We start from the raw sequence: 25,929 nt of genomic DNA, 5'->3' as shown, positions 1-25,929 counted from the left end.
CAGTTCTTCAATCCAGCACACTTCACAGCTGTTGTTGTAGTCAAGATGACTTGCCTTGGTTTTCCCCACCTGGGAACAAAACAGTTTTGTCTTCTGTGTACTTTTATACTTACCCAATCCCCTTGGCTTAGATCATGAGCTGGCTTCTTTTCAAGAGTGGTGGCATCCGCTCCAACCTGATGAAACACAGAATGAACTGCATCAGCCAGGCTTTTACAGTATTCCAATACCATGTCATCAGTTATTGTCATCAGCTTGTTGACTGGTATAAATACATGTCTCATTGCGCGTCCCATGAGGATCTCATGAGGACTCAAACCAGTAGTTCTGTCTGGTATTGATCTAATAGTCATGAGTACCAGAGGCAAGACATCGGGCCATTTCATACCTGTGGCTAAACACATTTTCCCTATTCATTTGTTCTACTACACCAGAAGCCTCTGGTCGGTAGGCACAATGCAGTTTTTGTCGTACATTCAATGCTTCACAAATCAGTTTTATGATCTCATTATGAAAATGTCCTCCTCTGTCTGATTCAATTGTTACTGGGAACCCAAACCTAGGTATAAATTCCCTTAACAGTAATTTCGCCACTGTCATTCCATCATTTCTTCTTGTTGGGGACGCCTCCACCCACCTAGAGAATAGGCACACCATTACCAAAACATACCTCAACCTGTTACAAGGAGGCATCTCACTGAAATCTACTTGCATTCTGGTGAAAGGCCCTCCCTCTCGACCTATTGTTCCTAGACTCACCACTGTCTTTCTTCCGGGATTGTACTGCTGACAAATTAGACATCTTTGACAAATACTTTCCGCCACAAGCCTAAACTTGGCATTATACCAAGTTTGTTTAAAAGACCTAATCATGGCGTCTCTCCCTATATGTCCCTGTCCATGATACATCCGTGCCATGGCAGACATCATGCTAGCAGGCATAACTGGTCTTCCATCTCGATAGACCCACACATGATCTTTCTCTCTTGGTGCACATCCTGCTTTTACCCACTGTTTTACTTCTTCCTCTCCTGCTTCTTCCTGCAATTGTCTTACCTCATCCCATGTTCCCACAGTGTTAGTAAACATTGGGAAACAAGAAATCGTTTCTTTTTCCTTTGCCCGATTGATTGAATTCTGATTTCGTGCACAATACTGTACCATGTCATTGGCAAATTTATTTCCAGTGGCACTGTAATCACCACTGCGACTATGAGCAGCACATTTTAGCACAGCCAATTGCCTAGGCAGCAGTATTGCCTCAAGCAACTTTCCAACCACTTCAGCATTCTAAAGGGAGTCCCACTTGAGGTCAGGAAACCTCTTTGCAGCCAAATTTGGCCGAAATCATGGACCACCCCGTAGCCATACTGGCTATCAGTTATTACAGTCACTCTCACACTTTTCCCAATCTTACAGGCTCTGGTCAGGGCAATAAGTTCAGCTACTTGGGCCGATCTTACTCCTTTCAAATATGATGCTTCCATCACAGCTGCAAATGTACATACCGCATATGCTGCACTCAGCACTCCATCATCTGTTCTCAAACAAGATCCATCAACAAACATGACATAATCACTTTCTGGTAAGGGGTCATCTTTTATGTCAGGTCTTGGTTTTGTACAAAAATCAAGTACATCCAAACAATCATGATCTGCTTCATCTCTTACCTCCACATGCTCTACATCAGGCAACAATGTTGAAGGATTCACATTCACGCATCTCACAAGACTCACATTTGTTGCACCCAAAATGACCTTTTCATACTTAGTCAGTCGACTGTGCGTCATATACTGAGTACGACTCCTTGTTAAAAGAATCGCCACATCATGAGGTACAAACACTTTCACAGGATATCCCATCACAATTCCTTCACTCTGTTCCAAACTTCGACATGTAGCAGCTACTGCTTTCAGACACCCAGGAAGGGCTACAGCTACTGGGTCCAACATGGATGAAAAATATGCAATTGGTTTCCTCAGTTTTCCATGCTTTTGTACTAGAACAGAGAGTGCACATCCATTTCTTTCACTGCAATACAACTCGAACTCCTTATCGTAGTCAGGCATACCTAATGCAGGCGCTTCACACAATCCTTCTCTTAACTTCTTGAATGCTGCCAGCTCCTCTTTGTTCAAATCAATAGGATCTCTCACATCACTTCTTGTCAGACGTACCAAAGGTTTTGCAATCAATGAAAAATTGCCTATCCACAGACGATAATATCCAACCATTCCCAGAAACATTCTCACTTCTCTTTGGGTCATTGGTGGACTCATTCTTTTTATGATCCTGATTCTGTCTATGGTTATTTTCCTGTGTCCTTTCTCAATGCTGAGACCTAAATATTGGACTTCTTTCTTACAAAATTGTAATTTTGATGGTGACACTTTTAGTCCTCCATCTGTCAAATGATTCAGCAAAGCTACCGTGTCTACCTCACAAGCTTCACGAGTTTTCGATGCCACAAGTAGGTCATCGATATACTGGACTAGTACTGAATTTTCAGGCATTTCTAGACTCTCCAAAGACTTTTTCAATAGCTGATTAAATATTGAGGGGCTTTCTGTATACCCCTGTGGAATTCGGCACCACGCCAAAATACGCTCACCGAAACGCAAAAATGTGCTGACTGTCATGGTGCAATGGGATGGAAAAGAAAGCATGGCACAAATCAATCACTGTGTACCATTCTGCGTCATGAGGGATCTGATATAAAATCACAGATGGATTCGGTACAATAGGGCAACATGGTACAACAATTTTGTTTATCTTTCTCAGATCTTGCACTATTCTGAACTTCCCACTAGGCTTTTTCAGTCCCATTATTGGTGAATTACATGGGCTACTCATTATTTCTCTCAAAATTCCTTGTTTTATCATTTTCTCAATCACAGGAGTAACTCCTTCGATTATTTCAGGGGTCAATTTATATTGTGGGACATTTGGATAATATACTCCTTCTTGTACAGTTATCTTTACTGGATCTACATTCCTCATCAATCCTACATCTTCTCCTGTGAAGTCCCAAACTTCTGCTTTTACTGATTGTTTCAATTCTTTTGGTAGTTCGTCAGGGTTGAATACAGCATAGGTTCCTGTAACCTCTTTCTCTCTATTTGCCAATGTCATTTTATACAACACATCATCATCTGGTGTTTCAAAGACTATTCCATCCGGAGTACAAAATATAGTGCAATTCATCTTGCACAAAAAATCTCTACCTAACAAGTTCACAGGACTAGTGTCACACACTACAAATCTGTGCATTTCAGAAAATGTCCCTATACTAACTTTCACTGGTTCTGTAAGGTAAGTTTTAATCTGTCTGTTGGAGACCCCAACTACTTGGATCGTTTCATCCGAGAGAGGAAGATTCTTAACATCAGCTGATCTAACAGTTGATCGAGTAGCACCAGTATCAACTAGGAAAGTAATATTTTCATTATTAACTTTTCCATCTACAAATGGGCCTGTCTGGTCTAGTTCTAGAGTTGCGCCAAGTACGCACTCTTCTTCCTCCCTTCGGCACCGTCAATAACCTTCTTCTGAATCGCTTTCATCGCGTTGCAGCCAATACTGCGAAGCAGCGCTAGCACGTTGTGGCTTATTTACCTGTTCTTCGTTGTAGAATCCATTCTCCTTACTATACTTCTGGCAATTTTTGTTCTGTGGAAAAGGTGGTTTTGGCACCTGATTCTGTTGTGTTACACCCTGCTGTTGTCGTTGATGTTGACCACTCACCTCATTCTGCACCTGTGGATTCAAGGATGAATTTTCATCATTAGTACTTGGTGGATTCTTACACTCAGATTTCCAATGCCCTATCTTACCGCAATTATGACACGGACATTTCTTTTTAGCTTCCTCAATATTCCCTTTATTTTTCCCAGGATTAAATGTTTGTTTTGACCCAGCTTGTTCCACTAATTGTGCTTCCTGTCTCTCTGCTACTTTTGCCTGTGCCCACATTGCCTTCTCTTTTAGTTTTCGCTGTTTTGCCTCAATTTCATCACTGAAATATTTAGCATGTCTCAATACTTCGTCTATTTTCTTATTTTGCCAATCTACCATATGCTGTTTTATCATTTCACTAATTTCTGGACGAAGACCATATACAAATCTGTATATGAAATGACTCAAATCCTTGTCACTCAAATTTTCATCTCCACTGAATTGTTTAAAGGCTAAGATTAACCTCTCATAATAGGCATGTACTAATTCTTTGCTTTCTTGATGTGTTCTGTTTTCACCCAATCTGTCTCTTTAGGGGGTACCTTGTTCTTCAGGAATGCCATAACCTGTTCGTATTTCTTCATTACCTCAGGGTTTGGAGCTCCTGTCTTAGGATCCCTTCGGTATTCCTGTGTCGGCCAATCTATTACTATTTTACATTCTGTCCATAGATCTGCTGGTACGATTATGTCAAACAGGCTATTCAGATCAATCCACAATACTTTGGATAATTTCACAAATCGGTCCACCTGTCTATACCACTCGACGGGTTTTTCACGCAGTCAAGGGAAGTCATTCGTAAATGACAAAATATCCTGTCTAGTCCATGGGACATGCACATATCCTCCTCCCGGAATCTCTCTCATAGGGCATTCTGTCACAACCTTCTCTTTCTCTCTCACAGGATAAGCTGAAAACGTTTTGTCTGAAACTTCGTCTCGCTTACGATACCATCTGCTCTTCCATTTGTCCACATCTCCCCATTTTCTCAACAAAATAATTACATCCTTAATCTGACCTATTCGTCCTGTGGTATTCATGTTTTCAATGTATTTTTAGGTGAAATCTACTCGATAGGGTTTCTGTAATGCTTTTACCTTTTCAATATCAATACCCATCTCATTTGCCACTTCTTCTAATCTTTCATGAAGACTTTTTGCTCTCCATGTTACGCTTTTGCACAGAAATAACAATTCCTCATCTTGGTACGTTTTTAACTTCTCTGTCGGGATAGTTCCTACTATTAATTCTTCCAGTACCATTCGTAATTTAGCTACATCTATTGACTGGGATTCTTTGTGCTTCTTTTGCAAGCTTCTCAAACATTCACTCAACTCCTCTGTAGATGGTCCTACTGGCTTCTCTACATTTTCTTGTCCAAAATCTTTTTGAGTTTCTGACATTGTCTCTATCATTGTCATACGTTTCTCTGCACAGTTTTGACCTACAAATAGATTATTTGAAAAACTCGGTTCAATCATACTCATAGTCTGTCTCCATGGATTCTCACTCTGACTCATTCTTGGTTGTTCAACCGGTTTATTACTTTTATAAGGGACTGTCAAACAATGTTCGCTGTCTTTCTGCTTGTCAAAAATAAGCATTACTAGACCTATCGTTACTGGTACAGTTACCGCTTCCAAATTCTTAGTCAATTCTCTTATTTTCTCCGTTAATTCTAGGGTTGTTTTTGCTAATTCTGCTGAATTTTCTCCGACCAATTTTCCTCCAGACTTCTTTTCTACCTCTCTAATAGGATTGTTTCTTCCCAAATCTTGGAACTCTGGTTCCGATTTTATGAGTCGTACTGTTTCTTTTATTGGGGCACTTGGAGTTAATATTTCTGGTTCTGGTCGGTATGGTGGTGGATTCTTATAGAACATATCATCAAGAACATCATCCTCTGACTCATTCACTCCGTACCCTCTCGACTCCACATTATGCCTCTTTTCTACACACTTTCGTCCTTCATTCTCTCCTGCAGTTCTTACGGGAAACAAACCCTCAGTCATACTCGCATTCCGCCACCTTCTCATTTGATCATCATGTGTCTGACGTCCGTATGATCTGCCAAACAGGTACCTATATCCTCTACCATTTCTCTGTCTTTCTCGGTCATGCATTTCGTCTTCCCACTCCGTCAAAGCCTCGAATTGAGTCGGTCTAGGTCTCGGTTCTAAATTCATCATTCTCTCTCTCAAATTTCTCAAAACTGCCAAATTAAATGAACCATGCTCTGGAAAAGCCAACACTCCATCTTTCTCCGTATACTTAACCCAGTTGTCTAACCAAATACAGGTGTGATATCCATATTTCGCAGCCATAAAGGATGCAGGGTTTTTGGTGGAGGAAGTAACTGTCCTTCCCTAGTGATGATCGGTTTGTCCTTCTTAAACCACTTCTTAATTTTACCAAACCATGACTTTTTCTCCTTTTCTGGTGGATCGTAATACATTTTCCTTTATTTCGTGTCTTACTAGTTTCTCCTTATGACTGTACCGCTATCCTGTCCAATCGCAGCGCGAGTCACACTAACGCGCCAATCTGGAGCATCTACGTCACTGTCACAATTTTCAAATCCCAGCACGATTCACACTAACACACCAATAGGGAGCGTTTACCTCACCCTGTATTTCTCCACTCCTAGCGCGGCGTACACTAACACACCAATCCGGAGCGTTTTACTTTTCTGAACGACTGTCCAATCCCAGCGCGGTCGTTCTGAAGTCAGCAGCCGCTGCGGCAGCTCCTGTCTACGCCTTCTTTACAAATCTGCTCAGTAAGTTTTTGTTTCAATTTCTACAATTCAGTTAGTAACAACATAAAAACGTCTCCATTGTCCGCCTCGCTAACCAAAGAATAGCAAGAGACCTTCCACACGAGAATTCCGTTTTCCCCGAGAGCAGCGCTTACCTCTGCCCTACTACGGAATCGTTACTTCCGTTGATAAAGTAGCACATCCCTCTACTTCACCCTTCTAACAAGCATTAGCTAACCGTTTCTCTAGTATTTAAGACACATAGGGGTCGATTCCAATCCTGGAGAAACCGGGTACGAACCGTCGGTCGGAGCGTTTTCTCCGTCCGACTCATACCAACACCATACAAACATGCAAGTACGATTCGTACGGAAACACCATTTCCGTACGATTCGTACAAAACACCGACCGACACAAAAACACATACAAATGTGATCCGGGACGGCGCATACGCGACATGCGGACGGAGTTAGGCAGCTTTTTACGTACCAGCAAGTACGATTCGTACCGACAGCACTCCGGATGGCTATATTTTTACGGCACACAAAAAGTGCCGGTAAAGCTAAGTACCCCGCGAAGTGTGAGGAAAAGGGGGCCCGGTACGCGCCGAACACCCCCCCAGCCCCCCGTATGTCCACGCCATACCCCCAGCCCCCCATATGTCCACGACGTCCCCCCATCCCCCCGTATGTCCGCGACTTCCCCCCACCCCCCGTATGTACGGTGCGGACCCCCACCCCCATATGTACGGGGGTGGGGGTCTGCACCGTACATATGGGGGTAGGGGTCCGCACCGTACATACATGGGTGGGGGTACGCACCGTACATACGGGGGTGAGGGTCCGCACTGTACATAAGGGGTGGGGGTCCGCACCGTACATACAGGGGTGGGTGGGGTATGTTGCGGACATACGGGGGTGGGGGTATGGCGCGGACATACGGGGGGGCTGGGGGGACGTCACGGACATACGGGGGGCTGGGGGGACGTCGCGGACATACGGGGGGCTGGGGTATGGCGCGGACATGGGGGGGTTGTTCGGCGCGTATGCGGGCACATGATTGGACGTCTCCATGGTTGCTGTGGAGGTTCGCTCCGTACGCTGTTTTTACCATACAGTTGTGGATTCGGACGGACGGGACGGATCGTACTTGCGCGTTCGGACGTCGGTTTACTGAGTCATACGTAAAAACGTCCGGGGATGTGTCGGACACTTTTTCCGACCCGAGGACGTGTCGAGGTATATTCCCAATGCGATTCGTATGGTGTTTTTTTTTTACATACGAATCGTACTTGCCAGTTTGTACGGGACTTGTACGATTCGTACATAAAAAAATCTGGATACGAGTCGTACGGGGAATATTTCTCCAGGATCGGAATCAACCCCATAGTTGGAGACCCAATGCTCCTGAGAAATAAACCCAGAGTTTCACAATTAACCTGAATGCTATTTCGTTCACGCACTTTCACACAAGAAAATGTAGTACATTCACACAGAATCCTGTCTTTCCCGAGAACAGCGAACAGTCTGTCCCACTACAGAATTATGACATACGTTAACAAAGCAGCGCTTACCTCTCCTTTGTCCTTCTAACAAGCTCAGAGAGTTCCTATTACCTTTCCAGTGATAAGCGTTATCGGAATGCCAGTTGGATCCCTGGTACCTAAGACCAGAATTTCACAGGTAACCTTCGCTATCATACACACTTCTCTCACACAGAAAATGTCTCTAATGGCAACACACGGTGATGTCACCGAATTGAACTCAGACAATGCGTCGTGCAACTTCAATCGTCACACGTTTTCTCCTGTGTACCTACAGGATAACAACAATTCCATCTTTCCCGAGAACAGCGATTACCTCTGCTCTACTACGGAACCGTTACAAACTTCCGACTTCCTACATCCCAGAAGTCGTGCAAACAACATAAAACTCTACACAACTCGACATAGAGTGTTAGTACATAAATCAATAGCAATAACCAATAATCAATAAGCTATTTACAAGCAATATTCACCAAACCAAAACAATCAAAACCATCGTCTTGCTACCAGAAAACTGATGCAGCGCGGAACGTCAAATTCCCCCTTCGGCACAGACTAACTACCTCGGCATCCAATTCACTCAAATACATTAATTGGTGGGGCCCATAACACCAATATACTTACACTCCGTTGATCTGTTTTTCTGAGGGAAAAATACGCTTCCAAACGCTGACATGAGAGGAATGCCTTTACCTTACCCTTAAACACATTGCCCTCAGACTCTAAGATATCCCTCTCATAAGGAGATGGATCATTTAGTTGTTATCTATGATTTTAATGAATAAAACTCGTCTATCTACACATTACTTCTTTACCACTATTCTCTTATTCAAATAATCAACACAACACATTTGTCAATTAATCAAATATTCTTTATCTAAAATTATTGCAAGAAAAGTTAGAAGTCATCATCAGCATTTCAGAGCATCATATTTACCTATTCTGACTAAAGTCGTCCTCTAAGTCAATCAGTCAAAGAAGAATGTATTCAGAAAAGTTAGGCTGCAATTCAGTCTCTCAAAGATTCAGGATAACAGCTGTCCAGCAGTGTCACCGTCCTCTCCGTCAGCATAACGTCAGGAAATCGAGTTCGTCAAAGAAGAGCAAGCGATCAGCGATAGCCTTCTGTAGCCTAATTCCCTACCTACTTTCATAATGAAAATAATGTAAAAAAGTATCAAGATCGGGGTTTAGAGAGTCCTGATTGGTCAACTTGGGGTGGCGGGGTACAGTTCTCAGGGTGTTGAATAATGAAGTCATCAAACTTGCTTGTTCCAGATTTTAAACTGAGCTTTGTCTTTGGTCTTGGATGGGTTCCCGGAGAGTCCTTGAAGGGTACATGTTCTCCCGGGATCAGGTCCAGGCCACTGCTGCTGGTGATTACGCCGGCGCACTTCACCCAGAACCTTGTGTTGTCAGGGCAGTCATGTTTAACGTCTCGTTCAGCCATCTTGTTTAGGCCGAAATGGTCAACTTAAGCAAAAGAAACACAAAAACGTAATTAAAACATAGAAATGGCTAATAAAATGTTATCCCCTCGCTAATACCCATATGTGTGTGTATTTATCTAGCAGAAGCAACACTCAGAGCGGTTTATACTCACTGAATAAAGCACAAATCCCAAATACATCACCAAAGCAACATATAACATGCAATATTCTAGTTTTCTACTATTAATATGCGTACTCAAGTTAGTTTACAATTAATATAGCAATGCAAGGTGCAATTCCCCTGTGTAATTCTTTTGTTAATATAGTTGGTGAGTTATCACTTCAAACAAATTAAGAATATTACAATTAATTGATTACTCATTTTAATATAAACATGCAGAATGGGGAGGGGGGTATACAACATTTTGTACTACCCGCTCCAGCACCTGCGGACTTAAATATGTGGGTAGTACCAAATTGCAAGTGCATGTCAGGATATTGCAACACCTGCGTGCCATAGTGAATAACGACCCCACCTACCCTGTAGCTCACCATTTTAAACAAATACACAACAATGATCTTAGTTGTTTGAGTTATTTTGTGGCAGCCGCTATTCCCAAACTACGACGTGGAGTGGATCGTGAAAAAGCCCTCAGACAGCTGGAGTCTAAAATGATCTTAGAGTTAGATACCAAATTTCCATATGGCTTAAATAATATGGAAGATCTGTATAACTTTCTATAGATATCTGGTTGGGATCAACCAAATCGTGTTTTAGTTTTTGCCCCTATGTACCCACATTGTAATTCGTGTATCCGTTTGTAAATAAGCATTAATCTGAGCAGCTGGCTGTTTTTACTTGGGTGCAATGAAGATTGGATTTTATTCAGTTTTGCTTGCACTCAATTATTAGTGGTCTAGATTATGAAAATGTTTTTAGCATGTATATATTATATTTATGGTCGAAACTCTTAAGGCTTTTGCATGTTGATATTATCATTGATTTCCACATGTAATATGCACTTTACACATTTGCACTTTAGGTCCAGTCTATAGTATGGCACTGTTGTGTCCTGATATATTTTTAAGACGGTTGGTGGAGTAGGTCTCAGTAGTGGTTGAGATTTACCTTGCATTCATGCAGGTATTGGAGGCAACTCGAGGTGATTAATTTCAGTCATCTTTATTCAAGTGGAGAATCCAAATGAATATTCATTTTTTGGAGAATGTATATACACATAGTTTTAAATTTATTATGTGATGCAGGGGTGATATTTTGCACAAACTGTGAACTGATCAATATATTTTAATTAGGGCTCCCGGTTTTCCGTTTAACCGGATTTTTACATATAAATATAAACGGAAAACAGGTTTTCCTTTATCTGTATTTATATATAAAAACGGGAAAATACTAGTACATTTTGCGGAGCTGCCGTGCTCCAGCAGACCAGCCTACAGTAACAATGCTTTTGTTGATGCCCCAGCTCCGCTTCGCCCCTCGAGTAAGGTCTTCATTGACGTCAGTAAAATCACCCCCCCCAACCATCTGGTGTCTCCCCCTCCTTAGAGGGTTAAGATGTGTCAGCCCGGGCTGAGACAGCTTCCAGGGCAAACACACAGCCGCACCCTAGTACTTCACAAGTCTTTGAAAGACCAATTACTTGTTAACAAAAGCCTGCCAACCTTATAACGAGGACCTGAGGCGCCCTGGGGGCACATCACACACAATGTAATGCAGAACAGAGGCAGAGCATCCTTGCAAAGCAGGATCACTAGGCCTGGCCAGGGAGGGGCACCCCGAGTCTCAGGGCACAGTGACCCCCGGGTCTGGGCACACTGGCCGCACTCAGGGTATGTTTTCTCACCAATTCCTTCCCGGCTGTGTGATAGGAGAACCCCTGGGGCCTATAAGGTGATGATTTGTTTATTTACCAATGGTTGAGGCGGGAGTATGTTTTGATCCCATTATTCTGGATAGCTGTGTTGTTTATACTTCTGATTATTATTCCCTAATGTGCCCAGTCCAGGGTGTAAATACCTCCACAGTATGCAACTCAGCCTTCTGACTATGATTGTTCTTTGATCTGGGAGTGCTTTATGTAAACTGTGTTTCTGGGACCTCGATGATCAGGTCAGGAAAACCCAGAAATACATTTGAGCACTGATAAGAATGACAAATTTCCCCGTCGCATGATTGGTGGAGAAGCAGATACTTTTTTCTAGGCCATCTCCCAATGAAAGTGAATAACTGTTTCGAGAAGACCAATTGCAGGAGTGCCGTTTTTTAATATCCAAATTCTAGGGCTTGCAATGACTTAGTTGGGGACTACAAGCTTACATTGTTTTTTACTTTGCTTCAATTTAATGTAGTTTTTTGTGTGGCCTTCACTCAGGCATCCCAGTGGAAGTGGGTGAGACTCACAGAACTTGATGTGGTGAATTGGTTTTGCTTATTTATGATTAAAGTTTCTGTGGAGCAAAGTAGTTTGTTGATTTGGAATAAAGTGTCAATGACGGAGGTGGCAAATAAATTGGTATCTGCAGAGTTCAATTAGTTTCACTCTCATCTATAGACTTAGATTTTCCTACATAGACAAAAAGGGGGATTATGTTAAGGGTTATAAAATTATATTGTTGGCTAACTTCCAACTAAGACAGCGACTAGAAAGTGAGGATCCATCACAACAAACAATATCAATCACTTTTAAAAAACCTAGGTACTTTGGTGTGCATCTGCAGTGCAGTACATCAATTTACTGGATAATAGACTCAAAAATGGTATGCATTATATACATTTCTTGAGCGTAATAATGCAGTACATTGAATACTGTTAAAGCTCTAAATTGAGGACTTATCCTTAACCATACTCAATATTTATGTTCCTGTCCAACCAGATCATTTTTTGGATATTTATGATGTCACAAATATCTAAATGCAGTAATTCTAACCTAAAAGTAGCAAGACACTGGAATCAGATTTATGATCCTCTTATCGAAAATTACTCTAGTTACTGATTAATTCTAAATAAAACCTTTACATCCCCAATAGAAACTTACACCCTGGTAGATAGTTAAAGAATTTGTAATTTTGAATCTAAAGAATTTCGTTTTTCACTTCTACAAAAATACCAAACAAGAATTGACTCTACTTGTGCAAGTAAACCCATCATCGCTAATATACTTAGATCTTACATATAGCAGATCATCCTGAGGTTTAAATATTTAAATCTATTCGCACATATAAACGAAATAATAGGGATTTAATAACTGTTTGTAAACTGATAAGCATTTGCACACTGAATTTACTATTTTTGTAATGGAATTTTTCTTAAATTATTGGAATAGTTACAAAGCTTCTCTTAGAGCATTTATTATTTAGTAGGCAGCAAAACAAAAATCTTCTAGCAATGCTAATTTTATGGATTTATGTAATTTTATTGCATTGTCGTAAATAGCAAATCTACAGATATGCTTCCTGATTTAATTACACTGAAAACCGAGCTCAATAATATTGCAATTTTTAATCCTTCTAGTGTATTATTAACCCCTTAGCTGCTAAGGCTTGCCTCCCACTGTTAAGCCCTTTTTTGGTGTTTGGGGCTGTAAGAAATTGGCTATTGGTTTAGTGGGTTTGAAAACCCAGTCAGGCAGCAACCACATTCCTTGTTAGGGTGAACCACAAAAGTCACTAAATTACCTGAATCTTAACCTTCAGATAGCTTGGCCAAAGCAGTCAAGCTTAACTTAGAGGCAATGTGTAAAATATTAATGCAGTACATAAACAAATAATAAAGTAAAAACACAACAGAAGAAAAATCCCAAACCAATTTGGAACATTAGAGTGTATTTTAATAAATAAAATGATACCAAAATGACAAAAATGTTATCAGTAGAACCAGAGATATTCAAATTTAAATTTTTAACTGAAAAGAGCGCCTAAAAGTACAAAGCGCCACTCACAGCCATCTGGTCGCACTAGACCGAGTAAACGTCACAAGTTCAGAACAACTGCAATGGAGTGCTGGTTTGATAAAGGGACTAGGTTAGCCCCGCTGAAGAGTTACCATCTGCGTTAGAGGAGGCCGAGAAGAGTAGGCTGAGTGTAACGGGTGGTCGTCGCTGTAGCGCAAAGAGCGGGTCTTGTATTGCAGATGGTTGTCGCACAAAAGAGCAGGTCAGGCATCGCTCATGTTTGTTTCTGTAGCTTGAGTTGGCGGCCGTCTTTGGCGGTCGTTGCTGTACTGCAAAGTGTGGGTCTTGCATTGCTGGTTGTCAATGTCAATTATAAGAAAAGGTCTTGCCGGAGCTTCGCATTGGCGGTAGCCATGGGCAGCAGAATCTTGGCATGAATGGGCACATTTGTGGTCACAAGGAGCCCACACTTCAGGATTTTCACATTTCCTTGAGGAGGAGTACACTCTGATGCCAGCCAAGGGTGCAGGACCTGGGAAGGCACCTCTTGGGGATCAGGGACTCACTCCAGCAGAGGCCAGCAGGGCTCAGACAGATCCATTGCAGGTCCAGACAGATCCAGTTGCAGCAGGTCAGCTAGGCAAATGCAGGGAGGACTCTGAAGCTTGCTGTGTCCCTATAGCTCACACAGGAGGTCTCTGAGTCATTTTGGTTAGTCTGGGTTGAAGGCAAGCAGGTCCCGTCTTGCCTCTTAGACAGTAAGGAAATCCTTCAAGCAGGAGGGCAGGCCTTTTTCTGTAACTTCCACAGGTCCAGGTTTGTTCTTAAGTTGCTCTGAAGGCCCAATATTTATACCTCATGCTAGCCTTCATGTGGGGGGACTCTCTGTCCTAACCCCACATCTGTTTCTTGAAAGTACTTCCCCTTCCGCTGTCAAGGCTACAAACTACCTGGGGTGGCAAAAGACCGGGCAGGCCCTGTGTTAGGTTCCTTTGTGTGTGTGCTGTGGGTAAATTCCTTGTAAGTGAGACTGGCAACAGCTGCCCCCAACCTATCCTTTCTGACAATGCGCAAATGATTGGGATAAGAAAATGCCAACGTTCTGAAAGGTAAAGAGAATTTAAATTCCAATTCATTTGAGTACAAACAGCAGATCTCTATCTGCTACCAATCTAAAGTTTGCACATATTAAATGTAATATGGCAACCCAGTGTTAGTCAGTAGGAGAGACATACCTTACAATAGTGAAAAAGGACTCTGGAAGGTTTTCCCTGCCAGGACATGTAAAACTTAACTTCCCATGTTCTACTTTTTTAATATAGTGCACCCTGCTCTAAAATTCCTTAGGGCCATACGTTAGGGGTGACTTATAAGTATTGAAAAAGGGAAGGTTTAGGCCTGGCAAAAGGTTTGTCAGGTCAAAACACAAGTATAGACTGCAGTGACAGGCCTAAAATATGTTTTAACATGCTACTTTAGTTAGTGGCACAATGAGTGCTGCTGCCCACTAATAGCATTACATTTACAGGCCCTAGGTACATTCAGTGACATTACTTAGGAATTACAGGTAAATAACATGTACCAATCAGGTATATGCCAACTGTACCATATTTTAGGGAGAGAGCAGAAACACTTAACCACTGGTTAGCAGGAACAAAGTGCACATTCTCCTAATGCAACAGATGGTAAAACGCTGGGGGTGAACCTGAAAAAAAGGGCCAGGTCAAACTGGGGAACATAGTGCTTAAGCCCTGATAATAGTTTTTACCTAAAGGGTATCTAGTATAGGGTTGTGTCCTATTACCCTTTTGGGGTATTCTAAAGTTACCCCGGGTTTGTGTATTACACTGGAAAGAAGCCAGATAATAACCAAAATATTGCAAAAGCTTTTTTGGGGGGGGGAAAGGGAAAAAGTGATTTGCAAGAAAAAACAAAATTCTACAAATGACATCAACAAAAGGTGTGTTGTGCGGAGATTACCATTTTCCCAAGTTTTAGGACCAGGCAGAGATGTAAAAAAAACATTTGCCACCCTTTTGTGTTTTTCTAAGCAGTAGTTGAATTTTTCAATTTTTGAGAGTTCTCCCTACTTGTAGGTAGTGGTGGAGACAAGAGTAAAATCCAGTTGAGAAATATTCTAAATTCAACAAGGGATCATTTGTGTATATTGCAAATGTTTTAAAAAAAGAAACTCATTGTTGAAATAAATAATTAAAGTAAAACAAATATGAAAAATGGAAGTGGGTGACAACATTTTCATCTGTAATTTCTTGCCCTGATATATGATTTACAAATTTAATTCAATTCTACATCCGTAAAGACCCTTCTGGTCACACGAATATATAATGTTTTTTGGTTGTCTAAAAACACACTATACCCAGAACCAATAACTAAGCAGCAGCTTATAATGATGTTTCATTGTTTACCAAGTATGCAGTGTTTAGACAAAATATTGAGTTAAAAATATTGTGCAGACAAAATACTGTGTCAAGAATATCAAGGACACAAATATCATCAAGGTAAGTTTCTATGGGTAAGCAAAGTTTTACTATACTTAACTCCACATATATGTACCTTGACTATATATATATATAATGAAAATGTTTTGTATTGGTTGCGTTACATTGATGATGTTTTTATTGTATGGCAGGGCAGTTAATTAAGTGCATCTGAATTTATTAGGCTGATAAACATCAACACTGTAAATCTTAAATTCACCGCAAATATCACTAAGAGCAGCATTGATTTTTTGGATGTTAGGGTGTACCAAAATGAGGAACAACTCTGTACCACTCTGTATAGAAAGGACACTGCTGGCAATTTAACTTTACATGCCAGCAGTGCTCATCCCAAGCACATGATTGACAATATTCCATATGGAGAATTCCTACGTCTTAAAAGGATTTGTAATAATAACGAGGATCTAAATAGGTGCACTGAGGAGGCCTATGAAAGATTCAAACAAAGGGGCTACAGTGAGAGGATCCTCAGGTCGGCCATCAATAAAACCAAGGATCGATCTAGGGAATCCTTGCTCACATATAATGTAGAGGCAAATGTCAAGGAGGATTCTGCCCCAAGATTGATCACTGCTTTTAGCAAACAAGAGAGAAAAGTATGTGCTATTGTCAAACGCCACTGGACGATCGTTTTGACAGACGGTGTGTTATCTACGAGATTACCAGCTCAACCTATTGTTACCTACTGGAAGGGCATCTCAATGCGCACACAAATTGGGAAATCTTGCCCGGAGTTGGCAGCCGCTAAAACTTGGCTACAACCCAAGAATGGCTTTACTAAGGGCTCTACTTGTAGAGCCTGTAAGTTTGGGAAGAACACTACTCACTATTCTTCTCCTTTCAGTCCAAACGAAATAGCCATCAGGGGCAATTTCTCATGTAGAACTGAGTTTGCGGTATATATCCTGACGTGCACCTGTGATGCAGCGCAGAACATCAAATTCCCCCTTCGACACAGACCAACTACCTCGGCATCCAATTCACTCAAATACATTCATTGGTGGGGCCCATAACACCAATATACTTACACTCCGTTGATCTGTTTTTCTGAGGGAAAAATACGCTTCCAAACGCTGACATGAGAGGAATACCTTTACCTTACCCTTAAACACATTGCCCTCAGACTCTAAGATATCCCTCTCATAAGGAGATGGATCATTTAGTTGTTATCTATGATTTTAATGAATAAAACTCGTCTATCTACACATTACTTCTTTACCACTATACTCTTATTCAAATAATCGACACAACACATTTGTCAATTAATCAAATATTCTTTATCTAAAATTATTGCAAGAAAAGTTAGAAGTCATCATCAGCATTTCAGAGCATCATATTTACCTATTCTGGCTAAAGTCGTCCTCTAAGTCAATCAGTCAAAGAAGAATTTATTCAGCAAAGTTTGGCCGCAATTCAGTCTCTCAAAGATTCAGGATAACAGCTGTCCAGCAGTGTCACCGTCCTCTCCGTCAGCATAACGTCAGGAAATCGAGTTTATCAAAGAAGAGCAAGCGATCAGCGATGGCCTTCTTTAGCCTAATTCCCTACCTACTTTTATAATGAAAATAATGTCAAAAAGTATCAAGATCGTGGTTTAGAGAGTCCTGATTGGTCAACTTGGGGTGGCGGGGTACAGTTCTTAGGGTGTTGAATGATGAAGTCATCAAACTTACTTGTTCCGGCTTTTAAACTGAGCTTTGTCTTTGGTCTTGGATGGGTTCCCGGAGCGTCCTTGAAGGGTACATGTTCTCCCGGGGTCAGGTCCAGGCCACTGCTGCTGGCTGTGACGCCTGCGCACTTCACCCAGAACCTTGTGTTGTCAGGGCTGTCACGTTTAACGTCTCGTTCAGCCATCTTGTTTAGGCCGAAATGGTCAACTTAAGCAAAAGAAACACAAAAACGTAATTAAAACATAGAAATGGCTAATAAAATGTTATCCCCTCGCTAATACCCATATGTGTGTGTATTTATCTAGCAGAAGCAACACTCAGAGCGGTTTATACTCACTGAATAAAGCACAAAACACACATACATCACCAAAGCAACATATAACATGCAATATTCTAGTTTTCTACTATTAATATGCGTACTCAAGTTAGTTTACAATTAATATAGCCATGCAAGGTGCAATTCCCACGTGTAATTCTTTTGTTAATATAGTTGGTGAGTTATCACTTCAAACAAATTAATAATATTACAATTAATTGATTATTCATTTTAATATAAACATGCAGAATGGGGGGGGGTATACAAAATTTTGTACTACCCGCTCCAGCAATTTGTATTTGTATTTGTACCCGCTCCAGCAATCCCCCCTTTGGTGATTATATCACCACACTAATTTAACATTTTGTATCCCTTTTACGGAAATTTTGAATTGATTTCTTGTTTCGTTCATATTTCAGTTTCCCCTGTTTCTTCTCTTTTTGCTGTTTTATACATGCTATCCTTTAACTCTTCTAGTTCTATTTCTTCAAATTCTCTTTCTTGTTTCTTATCCCTTCTCCTTAAGTTTTCTCTTTTTATTCTTTTCTGGTTTTTATTCTTTCTACAACAAATACAACTTAGTTTAATTATTAATAGTAAGGAAATCACACAAGGTATTGGAAATAATATCTTACCTATAAATGTACTACCTAGTTTTACTACAAAGTCTTTACTAGCTGATATTGTCTGACAAATCTTCTCCCAAACACCTTCAACCTCCAGTGGTACAATTTCGTCATGCAATTCTGTAACATTCTTAATATAAATTCAAATCTCTACTTTCGTCAGGAATGTAAGTACAACAATGTTGAACTTTCAGCATTCCACAGACTCCACCCTCTTTTGCCAATAAAATATCAAGGGCAAGTCGATTTTGCATTACCATAGCACGCATGGCAACCATTTCAGTATTTACCAATAAGAATCCTCCAGCGGTGCTTGTTGACAAGCGATCCACTACTGTTGAAAGTTTTCTAATTTTGTTCGCATTCAGAGATATTCCCACTGCGGGTATCAGTGCTCCAAAAATGTCACCCACAATTTCAGTCCAAGATTCTCTCTTACTACATGCTAAATAACTACCTAGACTATGCACACCATCTTCTCCTCTATCCATGTGAAAAATCTTTGGAAAAACCAGGCCAACATAACATGCGCCATACCAATGGTCTGGTACACGATAATATGCCCTGTTCCCACAAATAAAATACAGTCCTGGAAAGACTGGATCTCTTCCACCGTTAAATCCCCATCCTCCCATGATTCGGTATGTTTAATGGCACTCACTATTCCCTCGAAAGTAATTGTCATACACCGTCTGATTCCTTCTTATACACAATTTCCCTTTCTGAGGCCAATCTAAAGCCATAGTTGGACTCGTTTCCCCTCTTAAATGTTTCTCCATTTCTACATCCCATACCGTTTTCTCCACTTTCCCTTCTGAAACCTTCCTTTGCATTTTCAATCTCCTTTCTCCAACCATATCCAAAAATGTCTTCTCCTCTTTCTTTAAACTGCAAGTCAAGTTATTTCTAAATATATATTCTAAGGTTAGTTCATTTGTCTCTAAGAAAAATTCACCTAATACCTTTGCAGGTTTTACCTTGTTTAGTTTGTTAATTGCTGGTACTTGTGAAAATATAGTATCTACATCTGAAAAATAATACTCTAATTTACCTGTTTGATAAAATAAACTAGCTATTACACTACATGTTATTCCATATGTTACAGGAAGGTGATGATAAGTCACTCCTTCAGATACAGATGCAGGTAATTGCATACATACGTAGCAATCCCTTACGTCCATTGTTTTTACATATTCATACAACAACTTTGAAAACACATTGTTAGAAAAATCTGTTATTGAGCTGTCTTTATGTAAATAGTTTTTATCTATTCTAATTGGAACTACCTTTTGAACTCTCCCTATATTAGTTATGTTATCACTATGTCCCTCTAATGTATCTACAGTAACTTTAAATGAAATTAGTAGAGCAAGAATACTCCAAAGAAGCAATAATAATCCTGTACAACAACAACACATTTTGCACCATCTTCTAAGGAAGGTACAACTACTTTTGCTACTTTCTATGTTTGCCATCTTTTCTAAATGAGCCGTGTCTTTTGACTAGCCTCTTCTACTTCACAACTAGTTTCTATCCCAAGGCTTCTAAGCACCTACGTGGTTCTACCAGTTTTTGTCTTTTTCAGCATTTTATTGTTTTTCCATCAGTAATTTTCTTGTCTCATTCAGTTTGGCATCTCATCATCTTTCACTTTCCCTTTGTTTTCAACATACAGGTTATCCTGAATATCCGCTTCTCCTCCAATATCGGACAAGATAACTCACCAGGATTTCCGATTCTTCGTCTTCCTCAACCACTTCCGGTACAACCACCTCTGGATTTCCTTGGCTATCCGCCTCTTCCTTCACTTCAGGCAGGGCCACATATGTCCATTCCAGTGATTTATACTTCTGGTTAGGTTTTCTTGTCCTTTTGTTTTCTTTGACTACTGTCTGTTCTTCTTCTTTTGATTTTTCCTGACTCGTTACTTCATTCACCTGTTCAGCTCTTGGCGAATTTACACGGGTCAGTCGATACCTCAGTCTCCTTATTTTGTTTGGCCACACCTCGTCTTTGGCCGCTCTTTTCAATTTACTCCCTTTATCATTCTTTTCAGTTCTCCAAGCTCTCTTTCTCAGGACTCGGCCTTCTGGTATTTCATCTTCGCTTTCCTCAGACTCTGTTTCGACTTGCTTTTTACCTTCAATGAGTTCCTTTTCCACCTCTTTTTTTTCCCCTATTTCTGTCCCTCCTCGAATCTCCGTCACGCAATCTTCCTACTGACTACTTGTCCCTGCTTCTAACTGGATGTTGGAGTTCCCTACACCTCCTCGGGGGTCTTCCGCAATGATCTTTCCCTCTCTCTCTGTATCTGGCACCTGTCCATCTAAGGGTGTTGTCTCAGGTGGAATTTCTCTCAATCCTTCATCTGGCACTTCCTTCTCACGGATTTCTTTTATTGTCTCTCCACTGTCCTTTTCTTTGTTCTTCCTCTGTTCTTTCTTGGATGAATGGTCTCTTGGTTCTGTCTTTGAGTCTGAACTGGATTTAGAAATCTGTAATCTTTTTCTCAGAGAGTTACTTCTGGGGACCCAAGTTAATCTTGGATCTGTCTCCCCCCTTTCAGAGTTTTCTCATTCTTTATCTTTTGGCTCTCCGTCATCTGACTCAGTACTAGATTCTGACTCATCAAAATACTCCTTTTCTTTACAATCAACTGGATTTGGAATTCTCAAAGTATGACTTGCATGGATCCAGTTCTTCAATCCAGCACACTTCACAGCTGTTGTTGTAGTCAAGATGACTTGCCTTGGTTTTCCCCACCTGGGAACAAAACAGTTTTGTCTTCTGTGTACTTTTATACTTACCCAATCCCCTGGGCTTAGATCATGAGCTGGCTTCTTTTCAAGAGTGGTGGCATCCGCTCCAACCTGATGAAACACAGAATGAACTGCATCAGCCAGGCTTTTACAGTATTCCAATACCATGTCATCAGTTATTGTCATCAGCTTGTTGACTGGTATAAATACATGTCTCATTGCGCGTCCCATGAGGATCTCATGAGGACTCAAACCAGTAGTTCTGTCTGGTATTGATCTAATAGTCATGAGTACCAGAGGCAAGACATCGGGCCATTTCATACCTGTGGCTAAACACATTTTCCCTATTCATTTGTTCTACTACACCAGAAGCCTCTGGTCGGTAGGCACAATGCAGTTTTTGTCGTACATTCAATGCTTCACAAATCAGTTTTATGATCTCATTATGAAAATGTCCTCCTCTGTCTGATTCAATTGTTACTGGGAACCCAAACCTAGGTATAAATTCCCTTAACAGTAATTTCGCCACTGTCATTCCATCATTTCTTCTTGTTGGGGACGCCTCCACCCACCTAGAGAATAGGCACACCATTACCAAAACATACCTCAACCTGTTACAAGGAGGCATCTCACTGAAATCTACTTGCATTCTGGTGAAAGGCCCTCCCTCTCGACCTATTGTTCCTAGACTCACCACTGTCTTTCTTCCGGGATTGTACTGCTGACAAATTAGACATCTTTGACAAATACTTTCCGCCACAAGCCTAAACTTGGCATTATACCAAGTTTGTTTAAAAGACCTAATCATGGCGTCTCTCCCTATATGTCCCTGTCCATGATACATCCGTGCCATGGCAGACATCATGCTAGCAGGCATAACTGGTCTTCCATCTCGATAGACCCACACATGATCTTTCTCTCTTGGTGCACATCCTGCTTTTACCCACTGTTTTACTTCTTCCTCTCCTGCTTCTTCCTGCAATTGTCTTACCTCATCCCATGTTCCCACAGTGTTAGTAAACATTGGGAAACAAGAAATCGTTTCTTTTTCCTTTGCCCGATTGATTGAATTCTGATTTCGTGCACAATACTGTACCATGTCATTGGCAAATTTATTTCCAGTGGCACTGTAATCACCACTGCGACTATGAGCAGCACATTTTAGCACAGCCAATTGCCTAGGCAGCAGTATTGCCTCAAGCAACTTTCCAACCACTTCAGCATTCTAAAGGGAGTCCCACTTGAGGTCAGGAAACCTCTTTGCAGCCAAATTTGGCCGAAATCATGGACCACCCCGTAGCCATACTGGCTATCAGTTATTACAGTCACTCTCACACTTTTCCCAATCTTACAGGCTCTGGTCAGGGCAATAAGTTCAGCTACTTGGGCCGATCTTACTCCTTTCAAATATGATGCTTCCATCACAGCTGCAAATGTACATACCGCATATGCTGCACTCAGCACTCCATCATCTGTTCTCAAACAAGATCCATCAACAAACATGACATAATCACTTTCTGGTAAGGGGTCATCTTTTATGTCAGGTCTTGGTTTTGTACAAAAATTAAGTACATCCAAACAATAATGATCTGCTTCATCTCTTACCTCCACATGCTCTACATCAGGCAACAATGTTGAAGGATTCACATTCACGCATCTCACAAGACTCACATTTGTTGCACCCAAAATGACCTTTTCATACTTAGTCAGTCGACTGTGCGTCATATACTGAGTACGACTCCTTGTTAAAAGAATCGCCACATCATGAGGTACAAACACTTTCACAGGATATCCCATCACAATTCCTTCACTCTGTTCCAAACTTCGACATGTAGCAGCTACTGCTTTCAGACACCCAGGAAGGGCTACAGCTACTGGGTCCAACATGGATGAAAAATATGCAATTGGTTTCCTCAGTTTTCCATGCTTTTGTACTAGAACAGAGAGTGCACATCCATTTCTTTCACTGCAATACAACTCGAACTCCTAATCGTAGTCAGGCATACCTAATGCAGGCGCTTCACACAATCCTTCTCTTAACTTCTTGAATGCTGCCAGCTCCTCTTTGTTCAAATCAATAGGATCTCTCACATCACTTCTTGTCAGACGTACCAAAGGTTTTGCAATCAATGAAAAATTGCCTATCCACAGACGACAATATCCAACCATTCCCAGAAACATTCTCACTTCTCTTTGGGTCATTGGTGGACTCATTCTTTTTATGATCCTGATTCTGTCTATGGTTATTTTCCTGTGTCCTTTCTCAATGCTGAGACCTAAATATTGGACTTCTTTCTTACAAAATTGTAATTTTGATGGTGACACTTTTAGTCCTCCATCTGTCAAATGATTCAGCAAAGCTACCGTGTCTACCTCACAAGCTTCACGAGTTTTCGATGCCACAAGTAGGTCATCGATATACTGGACTAGTACTGAATTTTCAGGCATTTCTAGACTCTCCAAAGACTTTTTCAATAGCTGATTAAATATTGAGGGGCTTTCTGTATACCCCTGTGGAATTCGGCACCACGCCAAAATACGCTCACCGAAACGCAAAAATGTGCTGACTGTCATGGTGCAATGGGATGGAAAAGAAAGCATGGCACAAATCAATCACTGTGTACCATTCTGCGTCATGAGGGATCTGATATAAAATCACAGATGGATTCGGTACAATAGGGCAACATGGTACAACAATTTTGTTTATCTTTCTCAGATCTTGCACTATTCTGAACTTCCCACTAGGCTTTTTCAGTCCCATTATTGGTGAATTACATGGGCTACTCATTATTTCTCTCAAAATTCCTTGTTTTATCATTTTCTCAATCACAGGAGTAACTCCTTCGATTATTTCAGGGGTCAATTTATATTGTGGGACATTTGGATAATATACTCCTTCTTGTACAGTTATCTTTACTGGATCTACATTCCTCATCAATCCTACATCTTCTCCTGTGAAGTCCCAAACTTCTGCTTTTACTGATTGTTTCAATTCTTTTGGTAGTTCGTCAGGGTTGAATACAGCATAGGTTCCTGTAACCTCTTTCTCTCTATTTGCCAATGTCATTTTATACAACACATCATCATCTGGTGTTTCAAAGACTATTCCATCCGGAGTACAAAATATAGTGCAATTCATCTTGCACAAAAAATCTCTACCTAACAAGTTCACAGGACTAGTGTCACACACTACAAATCTGTGCATTTCAGAAAATGTCCCTATACTAACTTTCACTGGTTCTGTAAGGTAAGTTTTAATCTGTCTGTTGGAGACCCCAACTACTTGGATCGTTTCATCCGAGAGAGGAAGATTCTTAACATCAGCTGATCTAACAGTTGATCGAGTAGCACCAGTATCAACTAGGAAAGTAATATTTTCATTATTAACTTTTCCATCTACAAATGGGCCTGTCTGGTCTAGTTCTAGAGTTGCGCCAAGTACGCACTCTTCTTCCTCCCTTCGGCACCGTCAATAACCTTCTTCTGAATCGCTTTCATCGCGTTGCAGCCAATACTGCGAAGCAGCGCTAGCACGTTGTGGCTTATTTACCTGTTCTTCGTTGTAGAATCCATTCTCCTTACTATACTTCTGGCAATTTTTGTTCTGTGGAAAAGGTGGTTTTGGCACCTGATTCTGTTGTGTTACACCCTGCTGTTGTCGTTGATGTTGACCACTCACCTCATTCTGCACCTGTGGATTCAAGGATGAATTTTCATCATTAGTACTTGGTGGATTCTTACACTCAGATTTCCAATGCCCTATCTTACCGCAATTATGACACGGACATTTCTTTTTAGCTTCCTCAATATTCCCTTTATTTTTCCCAGGATTAAATGTTTGTTTTGACCCAGCTTGTTCCACTAATTGTGCTTCCTGTCTCTCTGCTACTTTTGCCTGTGCCCACATTGCCTTCTCTTTTAGTTTTCGCTGTTTTGCCTCAATTTCATCACTGAAATATTTAGCATGTCTCAATACTTCGTCTATTTTCTTATTTTGCCAATCTACCATATGCTGTTTTATCATTTCACTAATTTCTGGACGAAGACCATATACAAATCTGTATATGAAATGACTCAAATCCTTGTCACTCAAATTTTCATCTCCACTGAATTGTTTAAAGGCTAAGATTAACCTCTCATAATAGGCATGTACTAATTCTTTGCTTTCTTGATGTGTTCTGTTTTCACCCAATCTGTCTCTTTAGGGGGTACCTTGTTCTTCAGGAATGCCATAACCTGTTCGTATTTCTTCATTACCTCAGGGTTTGGAGCTCCTGTCTTAGGATCCCTTCGGTATTCCTGTGTCGGCCAATCTATTACTATTTTACATTCTGTCCATAGATCTGCTGGTACGATTATGTCAAACAGGCTATTCAGATCAATCCACAATACTTTGGATAATTTCACAAATCGGTCCACCTGTCTATACCACTCGACGGGTTTTTCACGCAGTCAAGGGAAGTCATTCGTAAATGACAAAATATCCTGTCTAGTCCATGGGACATGCACATATCCTCCTCCCGGAATCTCTCTCATAGGGCATTCTGTCACAACCTTCTCTTTCTCTCTCACAGGATAAGCTGAAAACGTTTTGTCTGAAACTTCGTCTCGCTTACGATACCATCTGCTCTTCCATTTGTCCACATCTCCCCATTTTCTCAA

The sequence above is a fragment of the Triturus cristatus genome, chromosome 9, assembly GCF_964204655.1.
Source record: "Triturus cristatus chromosome 9, aTriCri1.1, whole genome shotgun sequence".
NCBI classification, from domain to species: Eukaryota; Metazoa; Chordata; class Amphibia; order Caudata; family Salamandridae; genus Triturus; species Triturus cristatus.
This window is presented reverse-complemented; position numbering follows the sequence as displayed.